This window comes from Pyxicephalus adspersus, chromosome 1, assembly GCF_032062135.1.
Source record: "Pyxicephalus adspersus chromosome 1, UCB_Pads_2.0, whole genome shotgun sequence".
In the NCBI taxonomy this organism is placed as follows: Eukaryota; Metazoa; Chordata; class Amphibia; order Anura; family Pyxicephalidae; genus Pyxicephalus; species Pyxicephalus adspersus.
Window position 1 is genome coordinate 119,280,795 of NC_092858.1, and position 7,117 is coordinate 119,287,911.

Sequence of the window (7,117 nt, forward strand, 5' to 3'; positions counted from 1 at the left end):
ATTTATCCAGGTCTAGGTATAGGTAGTAGATAGATAGCATAGGGTAACCACATTTTAGCAGACTATTTCTGTAACGTGAAGGATGTACAGTTAGGTCCATAAATATTTGGACAGAGACAACTTCAGTTGAACTGCAGACTTTCAGCTTTAATTCAGTGGGTTGAACAAAAAGATTGCATAAAAATGTGAGGAACTAAAAACTTTTTTTTACACAATCACTTGATTTCAGGGGCTCAAAAGTAATTGGGCAATTGACTGAAAGGCTTTTTCATGGGCTGGTGTGGGCAATTCCTTCATTATGTCATTAACAATTAGGCAGATAAAAGGCTTGGAGTTGATTTAAAGGGAGGGGGGGGGGTGCTTGTATGTGGAAGATTTTGCTGTGAACAGACATGCGGTCAAAGCAGCTCTGCATGCAGGTGAAACGAGCCATCCTTAAGCTGCAAAAACAGAAAAAACCTATCCGAGAAATTGCTACAATATTACTACAGTATATAGAAAAAGTTGTCTCTGTCCAAATATTTCTGGACCTAACTGTATTAGCAGCTTTTTTGTTTTATTGAGTGTTGGGAACATACCTCAGCATTTAAATCCTTAATCTATGAAAATCTGACTGGTTTCAGAAAGTCATACAATTCATCATCCAGCAGTCCACTATACCTACAGTATACCTGACAATGCTTGATTGATTGATGAGCCCTGAGTAGATTTGATTGGTCGAATTTCAAGTTTTAATCCAGGGTCAAAATAGCTCTTATCTAAGTCAGAATCGACCCCAACTGAATGAAAAGATTGTAGGTCTCGAAAAGCTGCTTGGAAAAATATCTAAATTAATTCATGTTATAAAAGTCCAGCTAAATGTGACTAACTGCTACCATGTTATGGCTGTTCATAGAAAAATATTTTTGAGCATAAAAGCATTCATTATAAGAAAATACATTTTAGGAGACCAATGAGTAACTTTGCAGGCTAATGTAGATACATTCCTGACATATGGAACAATTTTCACAACAGGACTCCAATCTCTTTGGTCCTTAGTCCCAACCATACTGTCAAACAGTGGTCTTCTTGCTACATGACAATCCTAAAACCTATTTCTATTATGTTATAAACACATTACAATAATCTTTTCTGTTTTGCCTAATGTGGAAAAACACTTATCTCCTTTTTCAAGCTCCAATGTGAGAAAATGTTGTATCTATAAGTGTAACTCTTATATTGTATACATTTAATAAAACTCTAATACAGTGTATTTGTGTTGTAGTCATTGTTTAAGCATTTTGAATGTCCAGAAGCATTTATTTGTCTCGTCTTTGAGATACTTACTGAAATACATCACTAAAGCTAAAAAAAACACATTCTAAAAGCAAAGGAATGACGAGTTGGTGCTTTTCTGACTTCTCTTAATTAACCTCTATAGTCATCCATCTCTGATGATTCTATCCATCCAAAGCTCAATGGTTACATGAAACTGAAGAATTATTCTACTAGGTAAAAATTCTCCTTTATATTTTACTTGAGTGTCCTGGCATAACCTCTGTTAACCAGGTAAAGCATGCAGCTGTACCTGGTATATGGATATACCCATAACCCCTACCCAAACCCCAACTGTAGGGTTATAGTTAAACCTCCTCAGCAGGTACAGCATGTACAGCTCAGTAAAACCAGCCAGAGGCAAATGACATGGTGGATTTGCAAAGTTTAGGGTGGTTCCTTTTATTGTCTGCCAGGTAAATGTATTGAGCTGTACGCCATGCCTTTCATTGTGTTCTTCTCTGTCCCCAAAAGTTGACAAGTATGCATCATAGTGCTCTAAGCGCCGTGACACCGAGTTGTTCACTGTGTGTCTCTGTCTGGCACCACTCAGCCTTTGCCTAATCACCTGAACCACAGCCTAAAAGTAAAGCTGTCCTTTTCCAGATTATTGTGAAATCCATTGTTGTATCCTGTTTTATAAATAAAAGAGAATATTATTTATTGTTATAATTGTTTGTGAGTTGTTAGGAGGAATTTTGATATTCTTTTTCCAAACATAGATCACTGAAAAAGACTTTACAGTTTTCATTGAAGCAAAACAACAACATACAGTACAAACAACTAAACAAACAAGTTAAAGTACAATTCAATTACAATTGTGTTTACTGAATAAGGTGCAAATGAATGTGTACTGTGTGGATTGTATCTCTTCTGATGGGTGCTAAAAAGTTATCATAGACCTGGTGTAGCTGGAGAGGATATTATTTTATATATTATAATTTTATATATGTTTTTAAGGGCAAACTTTTTAGCATTTATTCACACATTCGATTCAGAAATATTATTATTAGTATTATACATTGCATCATCACATTGGCATAAATACAAGGCAGAAAGTAGTAATGTAGAACTTCGGATGCAGTGCAGAGTTGCGTGAATTGTAAAAGTAAATGAATTACAGACTGATAAATTCTTCAGCATGATAGTAAATGTATATGTGAGTCATATAAACAAGTATCCAAAAAGAGAGTGCCCAAGCCTGTGGCGATGGTGTTATGACCTGGGGTTGCTTTAGTTGCTCAGGTCTAGGGTCAGCATTATTATGTGCCCAACAAATTAGGTCAGCTGAATAACTGAATATTTATACTGAATGAAAATCTCCATCAATAGAATATTTCTTCCTAATGGCACAGGCATATTACAATACCAGGACACAATGAATTCAAGTTGTAAAACAATGGTTCAGGGAAATTTTACAAATGGATTGACCAGCACAGTGACCAGACCTTAATCCCTTTAAGAATCTTTGTGAAGTGCTGGAGAAGATACAATGGTCAGACCCTTCTATCACTAAAGCTACGTACACACTTCCAATTATTATTGTCGGAAAACGAACGACGAACGTTCCTGCACGATATACACGAACGATCGTATAGCACCGATCCTGCACATAGAGGTAACGACACGATCGTTCGTAGATATTGTACACACAATAGATACGATCGTTTAAGCGATAGAGGAACTATGTGCACGACAGGAAAGTGAACGGACGTTCGTTCATCACGCATGCTCTGAACATGGACGATCAACGAACGACCGTACACACGAACGATGTTCAACGATCGTCGTCCAATCCGATCCGCCGGTCCGGTCGTTCGTTTCCAGCGACTTTCCTCATTCGTCGGCGTCGTTGGTTACTTTTTTACGAACGATTTTTTGCCCAATCGATCGTTCGTCGTTCGATTGGAACGATAAAAATTGGAAGTGTGTACGCACCTTAAGTTACGATCGTGGCAGAAAATGAAAGCAGACACAAGTGCCAATGACTTGGCTTATTGAAACTAGACCACATCCAAACCCTGCCACAATCAAAGCTTTATTAAAAGCATAATATTACAGTTTGTGATTTTTTCTTTTCTTTAGACAGGCAATGTATATAATCTTGTGGTGTGTTGAACATTTAGTCAGCTGCTGCAGATTTGGATTTTGTATCAACAATGAAAAAAACAGCTTTTATAACGTAAAAAGAGAGCTATGCTACAAAAGTAGATGGAAAGTTCCGGATGAGCTACCGAACTGCTTAGAATAATTAATTATAACATTGAGGTAACATAATTGTTGTGGCTAGCATTATATGATGGGCTATGCATGTCTCTAGGTTTGAATCAGAGTGTTTATAGCCTGTTTTGCAACCATGGCAACTACAGGTGGAACCTGAAAGTGATGCACATCTAAAACGTCTTTGGGCACATGCATAAATTAGGATTAGGCAGAAAGTCATAGCAACTATTAATATTAGGGCATCTATGCATACTCCCAACTTTTGGAGAGAGATAAGAGGAACATATTTTGGTCAAAGTATGCAGGTTAATGACACACACCTAACACGTTGCATTTTTGTATAACATAAAAAAGGAATATTTGGTTAAACCAAGAAATACATTTTTCACATTTATGTTCTCCTTATATGAGTTTAAAAATACATGGAATATTATAGAGGCTGCATGAAATGTTTAGTGCAAACACTCTAATAGGTAAATAATACATTTTATATAGATGTATATAACTATCCTAAAAAAATGGACATTTGCGGAGGAAAGATGGACAGAGAGACAAAAAGGACTTTCCGATTTCCGTTTCTGAAAGAGGTCTGTCACTTGTGTGGGGGGAAATCTGTCATTAGGTTGAACTGTCACTGAGGTACTAAAGGTGATCTTTTACTGAGGGGGCTGCACTGAGAGGGTCTATTACTTATTGAATCTTTACTGAACAGGGGGTCTGTCACTAAGGGGTATGTCATCGAGGTAAAGGACTCACTTAATGGGTTGCTACTGAATGGGTACTGAACTGAGGGGTTCTGCCACTGATGGGTGTTATCATTGAGCAGGTATGTCACTGACGGAGCATGTACTTAGGAAGTCTGTACTGAAGGGGGTCATCACTGAAATGGTTTGTCACAGCTAGTCTAGTAATGTGAGTATAGCTAGGTCCAAATTTTGAATCAGGGTTATTATATCCCTAACTAAGCCACTTATTGAGAGGTATGTCAATGCAATGTTCCGGTTTCTCAAGTAAGGCAAAACAACAGATCCAGACTTTGCTTTTTATTATAAGTCATTTCATGCCCAGCCCAGTATTGAGCACTGTGTTTTAGGGAAAGTCCTACCTTAGTCAATCTGAGGTCATGATAAATATTATTATCAGTAAAAAGAGTTAGTTAAAGCAACCATAGTTTTCACTGTTAGGGCTCGTTTCTACTAAAATTGTTCAATGGGCTTTGCACACAATGCATGCATTACATCTTGCAGCCTATTGATATGTATGGGCTGCCCAACACAACATATTGCACATAAATGTAGTAATTTCTGTTTTTGTAGACTCATATATTTGCCTTTTCTAATGTTGTGCTATAATGCGCTTGGAGTGCCAAACCAATCAATGGCAACACTACACATCCACCCACACATTTGGTATATGTTATAGCAAAGCTTTATTGGGAAGAGGCCCCTATTCAAAGTTCTAACAATGGCTATTGTCTACTTGTATGCTTTTCAAACCTTAAGCTGCGTACACACGGCAAATTTTTCTCGCCCGATAATCGGTATCAGCCAATTATCGGGCGAAAATCTGCCGTGTGTACAGTCGGTCGTCGTCCATCGTCCGACGACCGTCCTGGCGGATCCATGGACGATGGACGACGACCGATCCTAATGAAAGGGAAGGGGAGAGCGCGCAGCAGGGTGCCGCTCCGTCGCTCTCCCCCTCCCCTCTCCATAGAGCATGAACGGTGCTGTATGTACAGCATCGTTCATGCATCGTGCAGTCTTTTCTCGTTGGAAAGGATCGTGAAAGATCCTTTCCAACGAGAAAAATTGCAGGTGTGTACGCAGCTTTAGGCTATGTACACATGTGCAATAATAATTGCTAGAAACGAATGAATAACGACCGTTCATCAGATAACCATTAACAAAAAAAGTGAACAGCGACTGGCCAATGACGCCGATGAACGAGGAATGTGGCTGGAAACGAATGACCATCCCGGCGGATCTGATTGGGTGACGATCGTTCGCTATCTATTGTGTGTATGGTTGTTCTGTGATCATGGATTGTTCTGCGGTACACTTTCTCTGGTACACTTCATTTCCTGCATTGTTCAAACGATCATATCTAGTGTGTGTACATTATTGGTGGATTATATATGAACAATCATATTGTTACAGTATGTACAGAATCATGCACTATAGGATTGTTCAAAATAATTGTGAATAACCGTTGATCGGTCGTTAATAATTCGTTTTCTAATGACAATTATAGCACATGTGTACATAGCCTTATACAGGTCCTAATTGCTGCAAGGTCCACTTTCAAAGGTCTAGTATACATGGGATTCATACTCAAAGCAGGACAAACAGCATGCTTTGAGAGAAATATATTACTCAAACTGCTTCTGAATAGCTTTTTTCTGGTTTTTCACTGTTTGTATAAGGATTAATGCAATCTAGATGAGGACTGAAAAGAATAGGATATGCTGTATTTCCCCAAACACTATGCAAAGCAAATGATACATTTTACATCCTTGTAAATTGCTTGACAAACAGGTCAGAAATAAAAAAACAAAACGTGTTTATGCAAGAATTGACATGCACTAAGGCCATACACAGCTCAGAATGCTGACATGCTATTTCCCACGTTTAATTCTGCTGTCCATAGAGATTTCAATAGGTGAATGTTAAGGTTCATTTAGATGCAAATGTTAGTTACATGTTCATGTTAAAAAAAAATGACTGCAAAACCAAAACAAGAAGAGTGGCGCTTTTGTTTAACAAAAATCTACCATACAAAATAGTTTCCACTGAATTAGATCCTGATAGTGGGCTTTTTCAGGAAAAATTGGGATATGTTTTCAGAAGGGCCTGGATTGAGGCATCCCTGAATAAGGAAACAGAGGTGGGGACATTTTTTAAATTATGGGAATCTTATAAAATGCAGATTATGTCTACCTTTGAACGTACCTCCTGGTATGCTTTGCGCATGTTAGAAAATGACCCCCCTGTGGTCATAGATGATATGTGAATGGAACTTTCTGATATTGTCCACGAAATTGTGTAACCATTTTTTCCACCTTCCATATAATATAAGTATACTGTCATATGCCCAGTTTTCCTTGTTTGTTTTTTTATTTATTCTATGTATATTTTTCTACACATTTGTATATTTTATGTCAATCTATTTGTTATAACCCTGATTGTTGTTCTGTTTTCACTGTTATTTATTGAAATATCCTTCAATAAAAAGTTTCAATAAAAAAATAAATAAAATGTGTGGTTCTGAACAAAAACAATGATTTTTTTTACCTGGAGTCCAATGAAATAATGGAGATAAAGTGGAAATGTTGCCATTCACAACCAGATTCCAGCTGTCAGTTGGATAATAGGCTAAGCAAAATTAGGGCCAATTTGCAACTTTCAAGCAGAATTTGTAGTAGCTATAAATCTCTCTGCCTGTTGTCTCTGGTGATTTGTAGCTGCATTCTAAATTGATGATGAGGTTAACCTCGGCACTCATCTAGGCAGCTAAAAGATGCTAGTCTACCATGTTCATAAGCAACTCTGTTGAATGACAATATTATTAATAATAATAT